This window comes from Miscanthus floridulus, chromosome 8 (genome assembly GCF_019320115.1).
Source record: "Miscanthus floridulus cultivar M001 chromosome 8, ASM1932011v1, whole genome shotgun sequence".
In the NCBI taxonomy this organism is placed as follows: domain Eukaryota; kingdom Viridiplantae; phylum Streptophyta; class Magnoliopsida; order Poales; family Poaceae; genus Miscanthus; species Miscanthus floridulus.
Window position 1 is genome coordinate 195796184 of NC_089587.1, and position 25422 is coordinate 195821605.

The 25422-nt window shown below is 42.9% G+C and overlaps 2 long non-coding RNA genes across 2 annotated transcripts; both read right to left on the reverse strand.

Annotated features, from left to right (window-relative positions):
• Window positions 1-1058: 1058 nt before the first annotated feature.
• LOC136474460 (uncharacterized) lies at window positions 1059-2352 on the reverse strand. The gene is made up of 3 exons (XR_010762930.1): window positions 2224-2352; window positions 2068-2121; window positions 1059-1267 (listed from the first exon to the last, which is right to left on the reverse strand). It is a non-coding gene; the product is annotated as an uncharacterized lncRNA (long non-coding RNA).
• A 1821-nt stretch (window positions 2353-4173) lies between these two features.
• On the reverse strand, window positions 4174-5885 carry LOC136474461 (uncharacterized). The gene is made up of 3 exons (XR_010762931.1): window positions 5349-5885; window positions 4423-4472; window positions 4174-4326 (listed from the first exon to the last, which is right to left on the reverse strand). It is a non-coding gene; the product is annotated as an uncharacterized lncRNA (long non-coding RNA).
• Between the last annotated feature and the right edge of the window lie 19537 nt (window positions 5886-25422).

Consider the following 25422-nt stretch of genomic DNA (forward strand, 5'->3'; position numbering starts at 1 on the left):
TCACTGCACTGCACTGCACACCAGTTCTCGTCACGTGACCCGCTGGCCCTACCATCGTCGGCGCGTTGGGCGTTGGCGGCGGATTTGTTAGTCGGGCCATCGAAACTTTTTTCAACTTGATGAATAATATCATTTTCGTTTTATTTGGTAAATATTATTTAATCGTGGACCAACTAGACTCAAAAGATTTATCTCGTGATTTTTAACTAAACTGTGTAATTAGTTATTTTTTTACCTATATTTAATACTCTATACAAGCGGCTAAAAATTGATGTAATAGAGAGAGAGAAAAAACTTGGAACTTTGATGGGATCTAAACAAGGCCTTGTTTAGATTACCTCAAAGTTCCAAGTTTTTTCACTCTCTTCGTCACATCAATTTTTGGACCTATGCATGAAGCATTAAATGTAGATAAAAAAATAACTAATTGCACAATTTAGTTGTAAATCACGAGACAAATCTTTTAAGCCTAGTTAGTCCATGATCGGACAAAGTTTGTCAAATACAAATGAAACATGCTACAGTGTCTAGATTGTAAAAATTTGCAATCTAAACGAGACCTCGTTACTAATTTCTGAGCACGGATAGATACTAGGTAGATCCTGCTACCATTCCTAGTACAAGGCTACTGCTTATTTAGTGTATAATTAATTATGTAGATATGTACTCTCCTTGTGGCATCCGATGTCAGATTATCTACCAACGCAATGGCATGAAGCCATCGCCCTCACAGCAGTTTGCTAGGACCCGTGACTCGAAACTCGATGTCTATTTACCCATGGAGGCATATGAATGTTTCTTGCCCATTGGAGTGGGTATGGGTATAGGCCGTGTTCGGCTGGTTAAGAACTTGTCTGAAACCTGTTGGAGCTGAAAGGATAGCACAGTGCCTCATTCCAGTCAACAGTTGCATGTTCAGCCGACTGAATCAGCAAGGAAGTGATTCAAAAAAATGGCCCCACAATAGTATTAAATGCATTTCGATTTGAAATTCAAACAGCACTACCTGAAGGCTGATTGTGCTACATAACAATTAAACAGCCATGTACATAGGCAGATTCAGATACATGGTCAAACAAAAAAAATTCCTAAACATTGATCAAGCTGCTGCTGGCCATAATTTCACACAAATCTATGACATACATGAGCACAAGTGACTAGTCTAGCTTATAAGCCACAAAGGAATGCTAAGCCTTGTCGTTCCAGCGCTGACCGAGCTTTCCCTTGATCCATCGATGCAGCAAGGAACGAAACCACCAGCTTTGCTCTGGAAAAACATGAAGCGAAGGAAATGAGAAACACAAGTACAAATCAGTACACCGCTTGCATCTAGAGTTCAAGGTTCCAATTCTAAGGGTCTTGAAATGGTTAAAGCTAACTCAAACCAACATATTGCTACTCTGCAGTACTTCACAAATAAACAACATAGTCCCGTCAGTGTAGTGATCCTGCTAGGAAATTACTACACATCATGGTCACAACAAGTTCATGTTGTTACTGCTAGACCGGTACTCTCATGCAAAAAAACACAAGGTCACCAGGTAGTTCATCATCTCAGCCTTATCACAAATAGCAAAGCAGGCAGGGTTCAGCTGAATCATAGTGCAAGCTTATAGGCGGTCAGTTATCTATTATGCTATTATGATTGAGTAACCACAAAAACAGAACTGACAATTTCCTACCGCCCACACTTTCAGATTATTTTCCAAGGGCCAAGAGTACAACACCCTGAAATGAACCCTTCTAAACTGATTTGCCTCAATCATCTCCATGTATCCCTATCATAACTAACAAGACAAGAAACAAACCATTTCAACTCTCTTTGATAATGCAACAGCAGTGTGAAGAAAATGTGCATGTGACACTCAACCTACAAAATATAGCCTTGTACATGTACTGGCCCATCTTATGTGTCGGCACCAGTCACAACATGTTCATGTTGTTACTGCTAAAAGAAACTGCAGTTAATTCTAAGTGTCAATGTGCATCACCTTGTGTATCCACTTGTCATATTACAAGAAACACTAAGGAAGCATAGATATTGGAAAAAGATTTTATTAGTAATACCTCAAACAAATTTATAGTACTGGACCTGCTGCACCTTGTACGCAACTACTTCACCTGCATGTGAACATAGTTTCATTAGACCCAAACTAGGCAGCCTGGATGACAAATGCATGACTTAACAGATAACATTCCACAAACTGAAATTGTTTCACTTACCTTGTCATCCCAATGAGTCCAAGTCCATAGGTTATCCACTCGCGGACATGTTCCATGTCATTAGGATCTCCCATCGCCATAGCTACCACTTGAGTCAAAGGGCCAAGGTCTGTCGGCTGCCTGAACCGCCGTACTTTGTGCTGACCCTCTAGCTCATGCACGTAGTTGTGCAGTCCACAAAGAGCAAGGATTATCTGGGATTGCTTGATCCCCTGATAGTGGGGTACGGCTTTCAACATCTGCCACTTCGCTTTGGCTGCCCCAAATGTTCTTTCTATGACATTACGCAGCTTTGAATGATGGCAGTTGAACAACTCCTGCGCATCTGCAGGCCCCCTTGTCTCAAACTCCTTCACCCAATACCTCTTATTTGGATACGGCGTTAGATACCCGGGTCGAAGTGCGTAACCGGAGTCCACCAAATAATACCGGCCTACATAATTTCATAGGACAGAATCTGTTACCATCCAATTAGCTCAAGCATGACACAACCAAAAAGACTAAGCTCCAACTTACCTGACGGTGGATGTGGGAAAGATGCATCGGCTTCTGCCTTCCTTTTCACCCGCATATCATGAGCGGAACCCTCTGTCCCCGCCCCGACATACGTGAACCTCATGTCGAAGTCACAGACCGCAACCATATTTTGGGTTGGCTTTCCTTTCCTATTAATATGGTTATCACGGACTCCTTTATCAACTATGACTTCTATGTGCGTGCCATCCATGGCGCCTATGCAGCCATCAAAAAACGGTTTGTACTCCACCAAAGCAGCCGACACTTCTAAATAACTAGTGTCCTTAGGCCTAATCACATCATCCGCAAACCTAGCCACGGCTGCCAGCACATGAGCAAATGTCTTGCTACATGTCCCCAACCCCCTCCCAAATCTCTCTTGCATTTGTCTCTGGCATTGATTTGTACCACATGCCCATAAGAACATGGCTAAAGCTTCTATTGATTCAAGCTCCCTACTGCCTGTTAGCCCATAGCTATCAGTTAGTATGCTATGCAACCTAACCAAACTTTCAGGCCTCATTCGACAGTTGTCAAAGCAACGGCCAGCATATGACAATAGCTTGTCTACCCACTGCCTTCCAATAAGCTCAGGCACTTGGATAACATGGTTACCTTGTGGTGGTACATGCAGCATGTGCGCAACTGCTAGACCAGCAGCCATAGTTGCGTTCACCATCTCGTTGAAGCTGTTTTCACTTGAGTTCTGACTTTCCTCGTCGCTGTTGTCCATGTTCCAATTGGCTGCAAGTTGAAAACACCCAGAGTCAAATAACAGAATGAAATATGTGCACAAATAACATCTAATATTACAATGACACTGGTTCATGCACTTCATCAGCTAGCTCTGCAAGGTCAAACCTGGCCGTGTGCTGTGTGTTGTGTGCAGGGTGAGTGTACTAAGCACCATTATGGTATACATATACGATGGCGAAAGTACGAAGGGCATGCATGCATCGATCCAATGAAGTGATGATGATGCCATGGAAATGGCTATAATGCTATTCTAGAGCTCCATCATCTGATAGTAGTGGTAAAGTTTGCTTGGCATTTTTTAATTGTCGGATGCTGTTTTAGAGAAACATTAGCTAAGATCTGCTAACTGAATAGTGAATAGTACTATGTTTGGATTCTTTTATATCAGGATCATGGTCACCAAGAAATTATTGAAGGACACATCCTTGTATGACACAGGTTCGAAATTTTCAAAATTGTTGCAATTTCCCCCTTCAAAGTCATTGTTGGATGGAACTATGGAGGTAGCAATTCTATCTGTGTTAGATTTGCAACAGATGGAGAATGAGGCCTGACAACCTATTGTCATTCGAAGCTAATTAAACCAAGTTCATTTGGCGTCCAATGCAATATGGAAAATCTCTGGACATGAACGTGTGCCAACAGTACATACAAATTAGTGCGGAGGAATACCTGAGGAAGCCATTATGACCTAGAACCTTGGACGATTTGCACTGAACCAACCAGGGGACGGCAGGAAGCTTGCGGCCACTGAGAGTTAATCCCCGTTCCCTCTTCTGATGCTCTCTCAGCTGCAAATCACGTGCCAGGAAAAAAACCGGACCCACGAACCTGCATATGTGAAATTGAACAAAGGCACTTCAAGGTTAGTTCACAGAAACTGAAATACTAACCAGTCATAACCTACTGAACTCTAAGGATACACACCTTCAACCTCGCCAATCAGTGAGTTTCTCTACAAGCAGTCCCTGACATTCCTGCAACACAAGTAAACGGTTATGATTTCTGTAAATGCAGAACAAGTAAAGCATATGGCACCAATGAAATATGTGTTAGCTTCAAGAACCAAAAAATCTCCGGCAACTCAAACAAATACGTCACATAAAACAACTTAGAACGAGTTTGGGAAGAAGAATGTGAAACATGGTTTTTGGCCACAGGCCCCATTACAATACAGAAACCTTAAGACAAGTAGGACAACAATGAATCTAAAGGATAAATGCCGACACTGAAATGCCACTGTTGGTTGACGCCAAACTCAACATCCCAGCAGCTGAACTACTTCTGGTGCTTGTTCATTTGATATGTCAGCCAAGCCATCCGTTCTTCGGTTGTCAGCAGGTTCCTGAACACCCGCCGGGGCACTGAGTTATTGAACAGATCTGTTGCCAAGAAGAACATGTCTGAAGTGGCTGGCACACCATCTTCTCGTAAAAGGTGCATAGCTTCGTCTACCTCCGCCTGTTCACGGGTCCGCTCCCTATCCCTTGATGCGCTCCTTGCAACAATGGTCTCAGACAACCGGGCAATGTACTCCTCCACATTGCAATTCTTCTTCTTTTCTGGGCTGTTGACAACATGGTCCCTGGTGTCCCTCTTAGAACCAGAATGGTTGCTGGATGGGCCACCTAAGTCTAGCCTCCGCGGAACAGCAGAGGGCGTTGAGTCCCGAATGCCACCAGCCAACACAAAGCAGTCGGTGTTCCGGTTGCGGTCCTCGAACAGTGCCTCCAATTGGTCAAGGTACCGCGGTTGCCTACCACGTAGTACTTCAGGTTGACTGCCATCCTGAAAAAAATGACATGTCATACAGTATATCATATCTAATCACAACTTGTAACAAGCTGACATACCGAGTTCATGGGCTGCGGAACTTCTTGAGTTTCCCAGTACTCACTATCAGCAGCAATGGCGCCCGTTTGGGAGTCCCTCCCAAGCCCAGTGGCTGTAAGCCCTTCTTTCCATGTTAGGTAGGCTTTTTTGAGGTAACCTAGCTTGTTGTTGCACTGTTTCTTATCAAAACGGGGGAAGTAAGTGTAAATATTGCACCAGCCAGCTGTGGTGAGGCCCTGCTGATTGAAGTTACACTTTTCCTTCTCTTGAAGACAAAGGTCCAGCAACAGCTTGGTTTCGTCGTCCGTCCAACTTGCACGCTTCGGAGGCATCTGTTGGAACGTGGAAGGGCTATTGTCGTTTGTGGGAGGGCATAGTAACGGTACCGAAAAAAAAACTAAAGGAAAGAACGAAATAACTCAAACACGAAGCAATGGACAGAATGTGGACTTGCCTTGATTTCTCGCTTCAAGCGCTTGGAACGCAAGTTGTACCGGGAGGATTCCGGCGAGGAGCAGGAAGCTGTTGACGACGGTGCCAGTATATGAACTTGGAAAGTGCACACCTACATGGTGAACATGTTAATCTGTCAGTAAGATCGAAGCTGTATGATGAGGGTCATTGCAAATTTAAAGAATCCATAGGTTGTCCATCTTTGTGCAGAAAACGTCACATCATAATTGTAACAACTGTATGATTCATACCATGCATCATGCATCGAGCAGATGCCAGCCATCTACTACTATTCCCGAGTTGCAGAAATAACATAGTCATCACTTTGAAACAGTACCTTCTTGAATGACCAAATGGGGCAAAATAGGAGTATTCAGTTTAAACTACCGGGGAAACTGAGACTTCGATGAAGATGCAGAAATGTCCACACAACTGATGTGCAGTTATATTAATTTTTTTATGAAAAAATTGTGAATCAAAATGCAACCTACTATCCAGCCAAACGACCTCATGACGGTGAGCCAGACCAACATAGCCTGCGCTAACTTAGTAGTGGCAACACAAGGTGAGCAGTTGAGCACTGAGCAGGAAAAAAAAAGCTTCTGATTCGTAACAAACCCAGGAAAAAAATCCATAAAAAGTATGCAATAGATCGTCCAACGTTTATTCATATATATATATATATATATATATATATATATATATGAATGTCGCAGATATATATGATACAAAAAGAATGAGGAACATATATATATATATATATATATATATATATATATATATATATATATATATATATGTGTGTGTGTGTGTGTGTGTGTGTGTGTGTGTGTGTGTGTGTGTGTGTGTGTGTGTGTGTGTGTGTGTGTGTGTGTGTGAATGTCGCAGATATATATGATACAAAAAGAATGAGGAACAACAACACTCGATCGAATTCCCGCTCAAATCAAATCTAGAAACAAAACCTACTACTCCATGCCCATGACCATGTGTAGCAAACATAAGCGGTAGATGATATAATCTGGCTGTACACAGGCAACCACACTTGGAAGCACGAACTCGAACCCTAACGAAGCAGATCTACTAGTTTGTAGCCAAAATGGGATAGGAAACGACGGATTTAATGTGTATGCACCAACTACAAGTCAGATCTGGAAAGGACACCAAACATATGAATCGGCAGAACATTGAAGCAAGTCGGGTACTTACCGGAGTCGTCGGAGGTGAGGCCGTAGCCGACGAAGGGGGTGGATCTGTCCACAAACACGACGAGGACGACGCGGAGGATCTGCGAGGGCAAGCCCGGACCGAATACGGCGACACGGGCCAGGTGGATGGCGGCTTCTGTCGCCGGCACGGGGGGAGGGGGGGAGGAGGAAGGGAGAAGGACAGCGGCCGGCCGTGCGGCGAAGCGGGAGTGGCTGGGCAGGCGAGAACTGCAAGCGTCGGCGGCGGGAGCGTGGGAGCGGCACGGGGGGGAGGGGGGGAGGGGGAAGGGAGAAGGACAGCGGACGGCCGTGCGGCGATGCGGGAGTGGCTGGGCGGGCGACAACTCAACGCGTCGGCGGCGGGAGCATGGGAGCGGCGAAACCCTAACTCGGCGGCGGGAGTGAGGGAGCGAATGCGAGAGGGGGAGCGTCGGGAGGGCGCGAGCTGGTTTTTCTGGGTCAGCCGAACGGCTGGCCCAGGCAGCTGAACGCCTGGGCCGGACGGCCCATTCAGCTTCAGCCGAACCAGCCGCCAAATCAGACCAGCGAACACGGCCATAGTGTTGTACTACGTGAGCCCACAAATCCATTGATACGTCACCGATATGCAACTGTAATTCAAAACCATCTTCCAACCTAATGTTCTCTAAAACACGGTCAAACTAGCACACTTAGTGCCATATAGGAAGGAGCGACATCCATATCATTTTCCTATTACATTTGTTATATATTTGTTGTTGTATTATTTGCTCGTATAGTCATAGTTTAATGTATGTATTATTTGGATAGCCTATGGATACCCGTACCCATATAGGTATGGACATGGGTACAAAATTACACCAGTACATTAGTTCGGGTTGTCTGATGGGTAAAAAAAATCTGATGATGAGTACAAGGACATGTTTTGGTTCGCGCCTGCCAGGAGCCGTCTGGCCCAGGCAACGTCCTCGGGAGTTGGATTTGGGCTGGTATCACTGCCTGACCGGTGAGTTGCCTGCCAGGTCGCTATCAAACAGGCCCCAAATGCATTGTCATCCCTAGGCCCGGTGCTGCTGCTTATACCGTGGCGCCTTTTCTGCATTTGGAGTGTGTTTCTCTTCTTTTTTATTTTCGACTTTTGCTTTAATCCTCCTTTCCGAAAGTTTCTTGCACAATATAATAACCAAAATGAGTTCTTATTATAATGGTATAATCGTATCGGCAAAGCCTTTCAATTTGTATATCAGCGGGCTGCAGGCACCTCGGCTGATGGCTGATGCTCATGAACTATGAGAAACCAGGAGGCCTACTAATCTTCATCAACTTGTTCTAATGGCACCCGCTTCTGGGAGACAGCACATGTCTAGTTTAGCTATGATTTGAAAACTGAAGCTGTCCGATTGATAATGGCCAACTTTTGACCGTGACGGCGCCCTAGCTAGAAGCGTAGGTTTAGGAACACGGAATACGATAGGGAGCTGTCCCCGTCCGTCTTGAGATGAGACCGATCTATCAGGCCACCGCGCCGTTGTTAGGCCTCGTTTAGACTGGTGGCACTGTAGCATTTTTGTTTGTATTTGATAATTATTGTCCAATCATGGCCTAACTAGGCTCAAAAGATTGGTCTCGTAATTTACAATTAAATTGTATAATTAGTTATTTTTTATCTACATTTAATACTCTATGCATATGTTCAAAAATTTGATTTGATAAAGAAAGAGCGAAAAAACTTAAACAAGGCCCTCGTTTGCTAGCGTGAAAGCTACTACTACTGGCTTGAGCAGAGCTGGAATCAGAATCTGTGGAGTCTGGACAGCGAGGTGAGGTGCTGACTGCTGACTGCTGAGACTGTTTCGTAGATGATAAACCTAAAATAGGAGATTCATTTTGGATTGGCTTAAAGGCATACTCTAAATATAAGTATTCTTTTTTGAAAATTTATCTACAGAAAGTATTCTTTTTTGGATCTTGTTGTTGGAGAAGATGCTGAATAGTTATTAAACTTTTTGCTTATAGCACTACTTAAATAACAAATGAGTCTTATATTTTGATGTTATTATTTGTGATAGCATGAGGTCCCTCCTCACGGTCTAACGGAGGTTCCCTATGTTCCCCTTTATTTTATTTTATTTTATTTTATTTTATTACGCAGGCCCGTTCTTGATAGCGCCAGTGGTCCGAGACTAGCATGTTTTTTGGTCAAACATGAAATTTTTTGAATCAACTTTGTAAAAACTTCAGGTTTATTTAACATGGCATATATAGCATCCCAAAACTAGGTTTAAAAGAAAAGTTCATTCTTTTCTTTGTAGGCAGCTCTTCAGAGTAAGCCCAAGCCCAATAAATATATACTCCCTCTGTTCCAAATTACGAGGGTGTTTGGCTCACAGCCGCACCCAGCCACGTCCAACTATGGCGGCGCTTAAGATGCGGCGTCAAAACTCTACGCACGTAACTATGGCAGGATTTTGCACCATGAAAGCATGTGGCTGCCGCAGGTTACAAACGAACTGAACATCTAATATGCGTCGTGTGGCGTGCCACAGGTTAAGGGTCCGTTCGGTTGTCTGAGAATGGTGCCCAGGATGAATTCCAGCTGGAATGCAAGGCTAATTTTATATAGTCTTTGATCATCTAAATTGATTCCTGGGTAGAATCTGGCATAACCAAACGAGGCCTAAGTGTGGCCTTGTGCGGCGGGAATCAAACACCCCGCATGGTGTCCTCATGTCGTCACGAACATTAATTGCAGGTCCTCTGTGAATGAATTGTGCGTGCTGATTAAAGATTTTGCATATCAGCTAAGTTTTCTTAGAGTCAAGACTTGGTAACACACGGATAGGCCCTTGTCAAGCCGTTTCAGAAAATAGTCATTTTTAGAAGCACCTCTTGGAGAGCATCTCTTGAAATAGGAGATGCATTAATAAATTTATAACTTTTTCAATAAAAACAGATGAATACAAATTTTATATAAAAATATAGATGTGTGTGATCTAAAACTTTATAGTTGACAACTTGACGTCGTTAAAAGGTCCAAATATACGTTTTCAATTCTTAGACTTCTAAATATGCATTTATAATTTTTTAAATAATCTCAAATGGAGACACGCTCAATGCTAAAGTTATAGTGATTAGCAAGATCTAAAATATTATAATTGATTCTCTTTTTTTCTCTCGAACACGCAGGAGAGCTGTGGATCATTGTATTAATAGAAGAAGATCTGCAGCTCTCCTGCGTGTTCGAGAAAAAAAAAATTGAATCACCCACTACTACTTCATTAGAATTGAATCGCCGGTTTAAAACAAATTATAATTGATTCTCATTTGTAATTGTTTACATCTCCAAATAAGATTCATGTACAAAAAAAACATATCATCCTATAATTGGTTACAAGTGACTAGTGAGTGTGTCGTTTGATGGTAGCGAGAGGTCACAGAAGGCTTGATTTTTTTTTTCTCGAGCGGGTTCTCATCCGTTTTTTATTAAGAGGATAAGAGTTTTAAACGTTACACCAACAGCGTTGTTGGCGAGAAGCCTCTAACACCGCCCAGAGGGATCCTAGCTACTGGATGCCAATGTAGATGTTAACGATCGTGGATTATTTACTGATGGCTGGTTTGATGTGAGAGAAAAATATTGTTCTAGCTTATAATCCACGATCGTATACGAGCAAACGAACATGCTTAAATTTTGCGACCAAAGGGTTTGAATCATTGGAAATGCACGCGGACAAAGTTGCATGACTTTGTGATTAATGTGGAAAACGATTTCTAGAAAATCATGTTTAATTTATTATGACCATTTTGTTTATTTTTTTAGAAAACACTCCATCTATGTCAGAATAATAAGTATATTTTGTACAAGAAAAAGTCTAGTTTTTTTTAACTCTAACTAACATTAATCAAATTAATCAAATTATATATAAGTTTAGGGCATAAAGTCGCAACAATAGATGATAATGATTATGTAGCAAATGATAACGTATTGTAAAAAAATAAGGGTTAAATTTTTTTTGTATGACTTTCTCCTAATCAAAATATGCTTATCATTCTGGAATGGAGAAAGTGGTTTCTAGAGACAGGCCACGTTTTGAATTATTTATCAAAACTGATTTTTAAAAAATGGTTGTACAGAAGCTCTTAATTTTTCTCATTTGTAGAGGCGCTTGGGCAAAGAAAGTTGCAAAACCGCCTGTACAAACCGAGTATTTTCTAGAAACAAATATTTTCGGTAGCAGTGTCTCACAGTTTAAGCCTTAGTGACACCGAGCTAGTAAGCTTTCAGACGATTTTAGATATCTAGAGCAGCCGTACGTGGCGTCCAGACGATTTTAGAATATATCTAGAGCAGCCATACGTGGCGCCCTTTGAATCAGCAGGGTTTAAAGGAGCCTCTTGGGAAGGATCTGAGCATAATCGCATCCCACCACGTCATGAAGTGGAGATTTTTTTTTTAATTTCAAAAAAAAAGAAGTGGAGATTTTTAAAAGGTTAGCTAGTTCATTCCCTGTGACTGTGACTCGGTTAAGCCACACGCTGTGAATCAATTCGACTGCACTGCTGCCCGCACAGTGAGCTTCGGCCGTCCAATCAATTTGGCCCATGTATTTCTGCATATATCTTATCTGTGCTTGATCACATGAGCCGTCTCGTTCTTGAACGCCAAATGCAAGGTGTACTTGTGTCGATGACTTGAAAGTAGATGGTGAGTATCATAAAACATGCATGCTTGATCAACCATTTCTGCAAGCCCAATAGCGTGGTAGACTGTTACCGAAGAACACTAGTTGCCGGCCTGCAAAGCTGCCGATGGACATTGGAGAGATTAGCTAGTGGCACGTACGGCAACTTCTTAGGTTCAGGTAATTATTGGGCCCTTTTTCTTTATCATGGAAGTCGCAAGTGGTTGCACCCACGCCGACGCTGACGGCAGTTAACCGCCACGACAGCGAATTCTTGTTGAGTCAAACGGGTCTCCAGTGGTGGTAGCTCACCAGCACAGTGCAGTGAGATCACTCGCCTGACTCGAGTGACGAGTGACGGAGCAAGAAGAGACGTGAACGCAACCAAAAAAAAAAAAAAAAAGAGACGTGAACTTTTTTTTTTGGTTGGCGGGATTTGCCGTTGCTTGCTTTGCCGAGAAAGCTCGCCCACCATGGCAAGCGGTGGAGCCGTTATTTGAAACTTGGGTAATCCTACTTCCACAACAAAAAAAAAATTGTAGACTTGAAATATTTAGGAAGTGAGGCTGAAAGGCCATTTTTTTTTTTGCTGTTTTGGACTAAATTGAGTGAAAATGCTGCAGAATGTTGTATTATACATATACTAGAAAGACCAGCGCGGCTTTGCCGCGCCCACCTTAAGATTGGCCAGTTCATTTCTTTGATGCGTTGCTGGATTTCTGGTTATTGGGACTGCTATAGCGACCATACAACATACATGGTCTGTCCATGATAGCAAGGAGAGATAATAAGCAAACCGGAGCAATATTGTACCAAAGCCTTGTAGTACTTTGTTTTGCAAGTCGCTTTTTTTTTTAAAAAAAAATGCTTTCCAGTGAGCCGTTTCAAGCTGACGGAGACATCGATAGTACCTTGTTGAAGCTGATAGTTGGTTCAGCCAAAAATAACTTTCGGCACTAAATTTACCTATAGATTGTACTAGGTTTACATTTACATTCTTGATTAATCTATACTGAGTTTATACATCAAAATATGTATTTTGGTTTATTATCTACTTATGACCAAAATTGTAACACTACCAGTGAAGTTTGATCATATTTGGTGCTAACAAGTTCCGGCCGAAATTATATTTATATAGTCGGGATATTGGGATTGTACAAATTCCTTGTTAGATCTATATAAAAGTACATCAAGAAAGAGCCACCATGGTTCTTCCTTTTCTTCTTGCCTACTCGATTAAAAGAGTGAGTTCCTGAAACAGAGAAAAATTAGGATGAGTATTTACTAACTCTATTAAGAATTTAGATAGACTTATGTAAATAAAGATAGTAACACTGTTTTTGTTACCTCAATATTCGCCTCTGCAGTGTGAGCCTAGATTTTAATCTTTGTTCATTGCTCACTGATTTTTTTGTCTATAGCATACGTACCATCCTTAGGCATTGTTAAAATAAATCAATATTTAGTTTGTAACTGCTGTGTGATGAGATCATATATCATAATCTGTACTTCATGCTTCTCCAGGCATTTTACAGGTCAGACTTTCAACAACATGGATCTAAGTTATAAATGTGCTATTGGGAGAGCTCTTGTATTCACTATAGTCTAAAAAAAGGAGAGAGACCTTGTATTTTTTTTGTGCCAAGAGCTCATATTATGTGTTCTGCCTATGTGATGATCTATGCTTGGAAACAATATGGCTGTAATTTTGCTTTTAATGTTCTGTAAAATCTACAAGATTAAATTAGTAAATGGTCGCTACCCAGTGGCGCCACACCAGAAGGGCCTGAATGCCTTATCAATGCATATGAGCCTATAATTAAGATGATGAGTCTATCCTTAATTCTGAAGAATAATACCATAGATTATCTTATCTCCTTTTGTGGTTTTCTCTTGGTAGAACATGAAACCTGATTTTTTTTAAATGAATCAAGTAGGAGAGCTGCCGATTATATTGATTAAGAAGAAATCCCAGACTAGGAAAAACAGAAAAAACAATAATCGTAACAACTACAAACGACTGACTATGACAACACTACCAACAACAACAACAACAACAACAACGACAAACAAACGGCCATTAAGACAACTCTAGCAACAACAACCCACTTGCAACAAGAGCAAACAAACAGACAACCTGCAACAAACAACTAAGAAAAGAACAAAGAAACCTCTGCTACCATGTCCCAGAACCCAGAAGGCATGGCCTTTCAGCCCCAATAGTGACTTAAGGAGATCGGGCGGCAACAAATTCTTTAGTCATTCTGCGTAGACTTGTATTGTATCCTCATTGAGCTTTCTATCATATCCAACTATACCCAAATCTTTTAACACATCACGTTGTGCAAGACGAACACTTCGACGAAGTGATGATCTATCATACGCGTCTTGTTCTTGTACTCAACGCTGAAGGGGATGCATAGAAGGACATGCAAGATCCTCGTCCTTCCTAGGTGTGGCGATCGGAGGAGATGTTGCCTCTCCTGGTGGATCTTCATCTATCGCTGCAATCCCAGGATAGGTGGCGCAATCTTCGATGGTTCCATAAATGATGCATTTACACCTTTGATGCAACGGGAGGCGCGCCTTCCTTTTCATGCACAAAATAGAGGTAAGGGGGTGTTTGGTTCCATGACTAAATTTTAGTTCATGTCACATCGGACGTTTGGATACTATTTAGGAGAACTAAATATGAGTTAATTATAAAACTAATTACATAGATGGAGACTAATTTACGAGACGAATTTATTAAGCCTAATTAATCCGTCATTAGCACATATTTACTGTAGCACCACATTGTCAAATCATGGACTAATTAGGCTTAAAAAATTCGTCTCGCAAATTAGCCACAATCTGTGCAATTAGTTATTTTTTTTGTCTATATTTAATACTTCATACATGTGTCCAAACATTCGATGGAACAGGGACTAAAATTTTCCTGTAGGAACCAAACAGCCCCTAAGAATCGGGAATAAAGAAACGGAACACTCTGCAATGACCATCTATTGTATATGATAGACTACTTTTTTTTAGTGACTAAGGGGGTGTTTGGTTTCATGGACTAAATTTTAGTCCATGTCACATCGGAAATGCTATTTAGGAGAACTAAATATGAGTTAATTATAAAACTAATTATATAGATGGAGACTAATTTACGAGACGAATTTATTAAGCCTAATTAATCTGTCATTAGCACATATTTACTGTAGCACCATATTGTCAAATCATGGACTAATTAGACTTAAAAAATTCGTCTCGCAAATTAGCCACAATCTGTGCAATTAGTTATTTTTTTCGTCTATATTTAATACTTCATGTATGTGTCTAAACATCCGATGGGATAGGGACTAAAATTTTTCTATAGAAACCAAACACCCCCTAAGCTAGGAACAATGAGATGTTACATTTACTAATGCAAGGATGCAGTGCCTACCAAATTCCAAGAATATTTTTAGATTCCTGTCGAACATTTAATCTGTGTCCATTTGTATTAAAAAAGAGTAATAGGTATTATTATCTTATAAAATTTGCATATTTAACAGACTTTTATGAATAAAATCTACATGCATCTGGTGCGCTTGGTAGAAAAATCACAAATCTGTATGTCACTGTAAGTCACGGCCACAAGGAGGACGGGCTACAAGCCACTGTTTTACCTCAGGCATCACTACGCCCATCGCTGTTGATACCCGCCATCGTGAGACTCTAAGATGAACAAACAATCAAGGGTATGTTTAGTTGGAGAGGTGAAAATTTTTTAGTGTCATATCGAATGTGTTGGAAGGATATTGAGAGGGGTTTTTGAATACTAATAAAAAAACAAATTACAGAATCCATCAGGAAACTGTGAGACAAATCTAATGATACTAATTAATCGGTCATTAGCACATGTGGGTTACTGTAGCACTTACGGTTTTTCATGGACTAATTAGGCTTAAAAGATTCGTCTCGCGATTTTGTCGAGAACTGTGCAATTAGTTTTTTTCCGTCTACATTTAGTACTCCATGCATATGTCCAAACATGCTCTTTTACTTAGGAGACAAAAAAAAAATTTGAAAACTAAACAGGGCCTAATTTAAGCACTGCCCGCATAGATCAATCTCGAGAAGAGATTTTTGATACATACCTGTTTAACCTCAGCTGTTTGCTCTCGCCGGCGATGGTGTACCAAGACCTCATACTTGATAAGTAAAGACAAAATCAGTTCAGCTAGCGGGAAATGTCTCTTTGGCTGATTGTATGTAACATCAAGAATAGAATGTTTTAAACAGGAGGGACCAAGATATCTGAAGCAGTCAGCAACTCAGCATTGCATTATCAGTGCTTATGCTGAACTTTATAACCTAAGGGAACACTAATTACCAAAGCTCTTCTTCGCCCCGGCTTATAAACAATACTTTTTCAGCCAACGAACAATATTTTTCTCACAACAAATCAGCCAACAGTACTTTCAGCTATGACTTATCAGCCAAGCGAACATGGCACTTGTTCTTCTTCACATCCCGCGCAGTCCGATCAATCGCGAAACCCTCCCTCGGATACAATCGCGATCCTATCTGCTTCTTATCCGTTTCTTGTTAGTGACCAAGCAGTCCGATCAACTCACATTCCCTATCGAGACAAGATTTCCCTAGATAAGCCAAGCATCGAATTTGTGCAAAATGGATGAGCTTTTCGTTATAGCAAACAACCTTTTAGCTTTTCCCCCTCTTTTTGTAAAAGAGGTTTAGTGCATTCTGACCCATCCCATAGTTAAGGTCATAAAGGCTCAGAGCGTGGGTGAGCTAGCTCTGATCACACTGGTGAGCAAAGGCGCCATAGTCGCTGGGGCATAGGTGTCTCATAGTCCGCCCAATTTTACTCAGAGCTTGTTCCCAAAAAAACTAGCTCTTAGGACTTAACGTGAGAAAAGAGGACAGGCATAGAGAATGTTTGCAGGATAAATATACTCATATCAGCCCCCGAGTGAGGCCCAACCCCCTGCTATTCACTGGGGTTGGATGTCATGAAGGATCAGAGAGTTTTGATAATGAAACTGATAAGTAAAAAGTGTACATTTATTAGGGGTAAAAACGACATAGCTGCTCAATGTTCCAGGCATTGGTGAAGATTTAGCCGTCGATGTTGTAACAGCTTAAAATTTGCATTCTTTTAAAATTAGTAAATATGATTTATTTAAGCAAATGTGTGTACATTAAAAGATAGGGAAATAATAAATTTGGTGGAATTAAAATTTAAAAATAAGGTTAGAAACTTTTTGATGCATACATGCTGCTGCATATCATTTTGTGAATGCTTGGAATTTGTTAAAGATTTCAAAAAGAATTAAAATTTGAATTTAAAAAGGGTTTTGGAAAATAGAAGAAAAAGAAAAGGAAAGAATCGTTTTTCCCTCTCCCTTCTTGAACTTTGGCCCGCAGGCCTTCACACCTTCACCCGCAGCCCGGTTCTCCCTCGACCCAGCTCGCCTCCCCGCCCCGCTCGGCCCAGCGCCCGCAGCACAGCCGCGCGCTGCGCGGCCCAGCACCGTGGCCCAGCCTAGACGAACGACCTGGCCGCAACCGCCGCCCACGCTCCTCCCCAGCCGCTGACGCCCGGGCCCCGCTTGTCGGTGCCGTCTTCATCCCCGCGCGGCTCAGAACCGCCCGCGCCCGGCGCTGCAGCAACCGTCGGCCACGACGGGCGTCGTGGGAGCGCCCCCCCCGCTCCTCGACCCTGTTAAATAGCAGCCGAGCCCCCGCGCGCACCCCTGCTGCCTCCCCGCCTCTTCTATGCATTCGCCAGCGCAGCAGAGGCCACAACAGCCATAGCCGAAGGTCGCCGGGATCCGCCATCGCCGAGCTCAGAACCTCCGCGCGAACAGTCGTCTCCGAGCCGCCCCCGTCTCCATTTCTCCCTTGGTGAGCTTCGCCTTGTTCCCCTATATCTCCCGGTACCGTTATTTTCATTTTTCTTAGCTTCTTGAGCCCTGGCCGCGAGCTCCGCGAGCCTTGGCCGCCGGCCATGGCGGCCACCGCGCTACCCGGTCCCGACCGCCGTATCGGCATGGCCGAGACCCCCTTCTTCCCCTGCATCCCCCGGTGCGCTCGGTTTTTCATTTGGTGAACCCTAGCCCCTAACCGCGCGCGTCCGAGACCTCCACGCCGCCGGCAATGGCGCCTCACCGCCAGCGTCACTGTTCTAGCCGGAATCCTTCTCTCTCCCTCCCCAGGTCTAATCCGAGCCCTACATCCATGATCCGATGGCCGAGATCTTCCGATACCCCTTCGCATGGCTGATTTGCAAAAGAGACCCTGGACTTTTCTAAGTCATAACCCACAGTCCAAGGCATAGTTTCCCGAATGCGCAATCTCGTTTGGAAAACATAAACTTCATGGCTTAAGTCAAAAATACGTTTTTAGTATTCACAGAAATGCCATTCGAACTGTTTTCCTCATAAAATTGTCGTTTTAGCTCCGAATTGATCCATTCAAATCGCGTTAGCTTCGTAATTTCATAAGCTACATGTTGGAACTACTATTAGTCAAGTTTGGAACTTTTTAATTTCATGATTAGATTTAATTAAATATATGGCTATAGGAAAACCCGTTTAAATCATAACTTTCGCAATTTAGCTCCGTTTTTCGTGAACTTCGCGTTGACGTGATCATAGCGAGACGAAGATTATGTTTACAAACATTTTATCTTGTTTTCAATACTGTTGGTGTACTGTTCTAATGATAGGAATGTTTGCTTTGCATGAATGCTTTTGGAATGTTGTATGTTGCCGTGTTGGTCGCGTACAGACGGTGAGGAAAACGTTGGAGACCAAGAACTCTTCGACGACCAGCAGGACCAGCATGAGTTTGTGAACCAAGGCAAGTATAGCATGGGCCTACCTTGATGTCCTATTTCACTTTAATCAATTACTCATTTGCATGTGTCTAATTTTGATACCCGTAAGGACATCCTAGTGTTTGATTATCCTGTTCCTTGTCTCCTATGGGTTAAATGCATACGGGTAGATTGCTAGTGCTCTAACTGAACTTGATATACATGATGATGAATGATTCTATGGAACAAAGAGTTTATCATGATTTATAACAACTGTTCCATAGGGCAAAAGTGCAAATGACTTTTGATCATGTTGCTCCCAGCCCTCCATAAGGACTTATCTGTCGGCAAAAGCTAGGACTGACAGTGCAACCGGGAGAGTCATATGGCTCTGACTTTAGCTCAGTAATAGGACCTTTTCTAGCTAGTTAGAGGTTACCTTTTTAGCGCAAATGGGGCTTGCCACGTTGGGTATCGGGCTGCCTCTATTCCTATGAGTATAGCCGCGATGGATATGTGCCATAGGAAAGGGGGGTTCCTACATCTGCCTGCCAAGGAAACCTAGCGGCCCTAACTTGTTAGAGAAACCTATGAAACAGCTTCATAGTGTACCCTGTCCGCTCACCTTGGTAGTGATATGGGAATAATTAATCCGAGCATATGGGAATCACGACTCATGGTGAATGTGCACCACCTCTACAGAGGGTAATAAACTATTATAACAGCCGTGCTCACGGTCACGAGTGGCCTGGAAAACTCACAGAATAGATGGCTACTTATAATGTTGTTTATACGAGATGATTATGATGATGTCACATGACTCAACTGGATCGGATATATGATCACGTGGGTTTAAATGGGAGCTTAAGCATAACTTGATAATAGTTGAGGATAAAATCTTGACTTACTAAAAGTGCTAACTGCAGTAAACCAGTGTCAACCTTTTTGAGCTTCATAACCCCATGTTATCTTGTTGAGTATGGGACATACTTACGCTTGTTTACTTTCTACATTTGGATAAAAATCCCGGATGGGTAATAGATGACAACGGATATGAGGAGTTTCCTGAGGATTATTAGGCTTGTGGTCAACCAGTCGACCGTCCCTGTGATGGAGTTCCATGAGAGAGTTATCTTTTTATCTTCCACTGTGTTATGTAAGACAATGTGATGCTATTATTCATTATGTAAGTTACACCGTGATGATACTTTTCATAATTTGTCAACTTATGTGTGTGACTGATCCCTGGGCACACATGAGTTTAGTGCATTCAATTTTATCCTTAAAATTGGGTGTGACAAATTGGTATCAGAGCCAGATTGACTGTAGGACGCAAGCCAAGTTAAAAACTGGTCATTTTAAGGTTTAGATGTTGCTACAAAAACCCTTGCTCTATGAACCTTGATATTTTCTTCTATATTATATCTCTACCTTTGTTATTCATCTCTACCTTGGTGTTTATTTTAAAGTCTTTGTTCTCATCTTCACTCCTTGATCTGATATGCTTTTAGAACTTCTCCTTACCACCTTCTTGCGTAATCCTAAGATGAGTCTTCAGATTGTTACCCCTAGCATAATAAAAACGATAGTATCGCAAGTTGAGTCAATGATTGAATTGTGCATCTTTATTGATTGTCGAATTGTCATTATGCTTATAATTGTTCTGAATCTTTGTAATGATTGCAATGATCTTGTTGGGTGTTCCCACAATTTCATTTAGTTTATAGGCCTAAGGTTTAAGGATTAATGAAATAAATAGTCGGGTTTAGGTTTTCTTCTGTTTTCCCTACCCTGTCTTTTCGGAGCAGTCTGCATTCTTTGGGTTATATCTCTGATTTTGGACGGTCATAAATCATGAGTAAATTCTGGACAAAAGTAGACTTCAATATCTTTCTCTGAGCGTAAGAATCAGCTTGATAGCTATTTTGATTATGGAGATACGAAAATCACAAGACGATGCATCTGTGCTGTTTGGAATCTGGAGTAGTTTCTGTTGTGTACTGTTTTCAACCAAGTTAACTGCAGAATTTGGAAAAGTGTTATATAAGGAGGTTATGGAAGGTTTCTTGCCCTTACACAAGAGTATCGTTAGGATGTCAGAACATCTTGATACAAGTTAGCTCATCTAAAAGAAGTAGATGTAAGCTATACTTTGGTGTCCCCTAGTCTATCTTATCTTAAGGGGGGTAGCCAAGTTGAAGAATTTACAAGCTGAAGTGTCCTATGTTCTTATTTGCGCAGCGGAAGCGTGGTGGTACCCAAAGATGTGAGAGAAACTCAGAGTCTCAATGAGGTTTGGTTAAAGGTTCAACGAAGGTTTATCCAAGATCATTAAGATTTTGGTAGAGCTACTGGAGAAGTTTTTAAGTTAGTTTGGATCAAGAATCTACAGGACATCTTCACTAAGTCGGTCTTGAATTGGTGATATCCTCGTTGGAATGAAAATTGATTATGACTTGGAAAAGTGCTATCACTTGGAGAAGCAAAAGTCATGACCGATGCCTTTAGCAACGGAGAATTATGCTAAGAAGGTTCGGGTGACACCAAGGATTAAGAGTTATATTCCCAGTTCGAGCAACTTAGCCAGAAACATTAATGTTTTGAAGATTGGAAGAAGAATTTTCTTCTGACTAAGAGATTCGTCAGGACTTCGTCGGAAGGTGGATATTTTGAAGAGAATTGGTATTATAGGAAAGGTGGCTTAGTGATTGGAGTTACCTAAGGGTTGTTCTAGGTATCTATCGGAATCTTGAAATCAATTGGGCAAGTTACTTGGAGTAAGATCAACATGTAGGCAAAGTAAAGTGAAATCCCTATCGAGATGATGGAACTACACGAGGAAGTAAAGAAGAATCCAAAGGCGGAGAATCTGCATCTCTTTTGCCGACGTCGTCTGAATCTCGAGGACGAGATTCATCTTAAGGGGGGTAGAATTGTAACATCTTAAAATTTGCATTCTTTTAAAATTAGTAAATATGATTTATTTAAGCAAATGTGTGTGCATTAAAAGATAGGGAAATAATAAATTTTGTGGAATTAAAATTTAAAAATAAGGTTAGAAACTTTTTGATGCATACATGCTGCTGCATATCATTTTGTGAATGCTTGGAATTTGTTAAAGATTTCAAAAAGAATTGAAATTTGAATTTAAAAAGGGTTTTGGAAAATAGAAGAAAAAGAAAAGGAAAGAATCGTTTTTCCCCCTCCCTTCTTGAACTTCGGCCCGCAGGCCTTCACACCTTCACCCGCAGCCCGGTTCTCCCTCGGCCCAGCTCGCTTCCCCGCCCCGCTCGGCCCAGCGCTCGCAGCACAGCCACGCGCTGCGCGGCCCAGCACCACGGCCTAGCCTAGCCGAACGGCCTGGCCGCAACCGCCGCCCACGCTCCTCCCCAGCCGCTGACGCCCGGGCCCCGCTTGTCGGCGCCGTCTTCATCCCCACGTGGCTCGGAATCACCCGCGCCCAGTGATGCAGCAACCGTCACCCACGACGGGCGTCGTGGGAGCGCCCCCCCCCCCCCGCTCCTCGGCCCTGTTAAATAGCAGCCGAGCCCCCGCGCGCACCCCTGCTACCTCCCCGCCTCTTCTTTGCATTCGCCAGCGTAGCAGAGGCCACAACAGCCGTAGCCGAAGGTCACCGGGATCCGCCATCGCCGAGCTTGGAACCTCCACACGAACAGTCGTCTCCGAGCCGCCCCCGTCTCCATTTCTCCCTTGGTGAGCTTCGCCTTGTTCCCCTATCTCTCCCGGTACCGTTATTTTCATTTTTCTTGGCTTCTTGAGCCCTGGCCGCGAGCTCCGCGAGCCTTGGCCGCCGGCCATGGCGGCCACCGCGCTACCCGCTGTTCCCGGCCGCCGTATCGGCATGGCCGAGACCCCCTTCTTCCCCCGCATCCCCTGGTGTGCTCGGTTTTTCATTTGGTGAACCCTAGCCCCTAACCTCACGCGTCCGAGACCTCCACGCCGCCGGCAATGGCGCCTCACCGCCGGCGTCATTGTTCCGGCCGGAATCCTTCTCTCTCCCTCCCCAGGTCTAATCCGAGCCCTACATCCATGATCCGATGGCCGAGATCTTCCGATACCCCTTCGCATGGCTGATTTGCAAAAGAGACCCTGGACTTTTCTAAGTCATAACCCACAGTCCAAGGCGTAGTTTCCCGAATGCGCAATCTCGTTTGGAAAACGTAAACTTCACGGCTTAAGTCAAAAATACGTTTTCAGTATTCACAAAAATGCCATTCGAACTGTTTTGCTCATAAAATTGTTGTTTTAGCTCCGAATTGATCCATTCAAATCGCGTTAGCTTCGTAATTTCATAAGCTACATGTTGGAACTACTGTTAGTCAAGTTTGGAACTTTTTAATTTCATGATTAGATTTAATTAAATATATGGCTATAGGAAAACCCGTTTAAATCATAACTTTCGCAATTTAGCTCCGTTTTTCGTGAACTTCACGTTGACGTGATCGTAGCGAGATGAAGATTATGTTTACAAACATTTTATCTTGTTTTCAATACTATTGGTGTACTGTTCTAATGATAGGAATGTTTGCTTTGCATGAATGCTTTTAGAATGTTGTATGTTGCTGTGTTGGTCGCGTATAGACGGTGAGGAAAATGTTGGAGACCAAGAACTCTTCGACGACCAACAGGACCAGCACGAGTTTGTGAACCAAGGCAAGTATAGCATGGGCCTACCTTGATGTCCTATTTCACTTTAGTCAATTACTCATTTGCATGTGTCTAATTTTGATACCCGTAAGGACATCCTAGTGTTTGATTATCCTGTTCCTTGTCTCCTATGGGTTAAATGCATACGGGTAGATTGCTAGTGCTCTAACTGAACTTGATATACATGATGATGAATGATTCTATGGAACAAAGAGTTTATCATGATTTATAACAACTGTTCCATAGGGCGAAAGTGCAAATGAGTTTTGATCATGTTGCTCCCAGCCCTCCATAAGAACTTATCTGTCGGCAAAAGCTAGGACTGACAGTGCAACCGGGAGAGCCATATGGCTCTGACTTTAGCTTAGTAATAGGACCTTTTCTAGCTAGTTAGAGGTTACCTTTTTGGCACAAATGGGGCTTGCCACGTTGGGTATAGGGCTGCCTCTGTTCCTATGAGTATAGCCGCGATGGATATGTGCCATAGGAAAGGGGGGTTCCTACATCTGCCTACCAAGGAAACCTAGCGGCCCTAACTTGTTAGAGAAACCTATGAAATGGCTTCATAGTGTACCCTGCCCGCTCACTTTGGTAGTGATATGGGAGTAATTAACCCGGGCATATGGGAATCACGACTCGCGGTGAATGTGCACCACCTCTACAGAGGGTAACAAACTATTATAACAGCCATGCTCATGGTCACGAGTGGCCCAGAAAACTCATAGAATAGATGGCTACTTATAATGTTGTTTATACGAGATGATTATGATGATGTCACATGACTCAACTAGATCGGATATATGATCACGTGGGTTTAAATGGGAGCTTAAGCATAACTTGATAATAGTTGAGGATAAAATCTTGACTTACTAAAAGTGCTAACTGCAGTAAACCAGTGTCAATCTTTTTGAGCTTCATAACCCCATGTTATCTTGTTGAGTATGGGACGTACTTATGCTTGTTTACTTTCTACATTTGGATAAAAATTTCGGATGGGTAACAGATGACAACGGATATGAGGAGTTTCCTAAGGATTATTAGGCTTGTGGTCAACCAGTCGACCGTCCCTGTGATGGAGTTCCATGAGAGAGTTATCTTTTTATCTTCCGCTGTGTTATGTAAGACAATGTGATGCTATTATTCGTTATATAAGTTACACCGTGATGATACTTTTCATAATTTGTCAACTTATATGTGTGACTGATTCATGGGCACACATGAGTTTAGTGTATTCAATTTTATCCTTAAAATTGGGTGTGACAGATGTTCTTGAGCTTGTAGGTGCCAGGACGGAGTACTTCCACAACTACGAACGGTCTCTCCCACGGTGGGAAGAGCTTATGGTGGTCCTTGTTGCTCTATACGAGGTGGAGGACCAGGTCCTCGATGTTGAAGGCTCAGCACCGCACTCGTCGGCTGTGGTACCATTGCAACGCCTATTGGTACTTAGCCGAGTGGAGGAGGGCGACATCATGCACTTCATCTAGCTAGTCCATGGCGTCTGCATGGGATGCCTCGGCTCCCTATTCGTCGTATGCCCTGATCCTTGGTGCTCCATATTTGAGGTCGATTGGGAGGATGGCCTCGGAACCGTAGACCATAAAGAAGGGTGTGTAGCCGATGGCCCGACTAGGGGTTGTCCTTAGGCTCCAGAGTACTAAAGGAAGTTCAGTGATCCAACGTGCGCCAAATTTGTTTAACTGGTTGAAGATCCAAGGCTGAAGGCCCCGTTGGACCATGCTGTTTGCGCGTTCTACCTCCTCGTTCGTACGTGGGTGCGCTATGGAGGCCCAGTCGATGCGGATGTGATGTTCATCACAAAATTGAATAAATATCTTGCTAGTGAATTGCGTGCCATTGTCCATGATGATGGAGTTCGGGACTTCGAAGCGATGAACGATATCAAGGAAGAAAAGTACGGCATGCTCAGATTTGATCATGGAAATCGGTCGAGCTTCTATCCACTTTGTAAACTTGTCTATGGTGACAAGCAAGTGGGTGTAGCCCTCAAGTGCCTTTTTGAGTGGCCCAACTAGATCGAGTCCCTAGACTATGAACGGCTAGGTGATGGGGATCGTCTGGAGTGCTTGGGTCGGTAAGTGAGTTTGTCGAGCGTAGTATTGGCACCCTTCATAGGTGCATACGATTTGCTCGGCATCAGCTACCACGGTAGGCTAGTAGAAGCCCTATCAAAACATGTTTTCGACCATGGTTCTAGGCATGGCATAGTGACTATAGACCCCACCATGGATATCGCTCAGCAAATGCTTCCTCTGTTCGAAGAGGATGC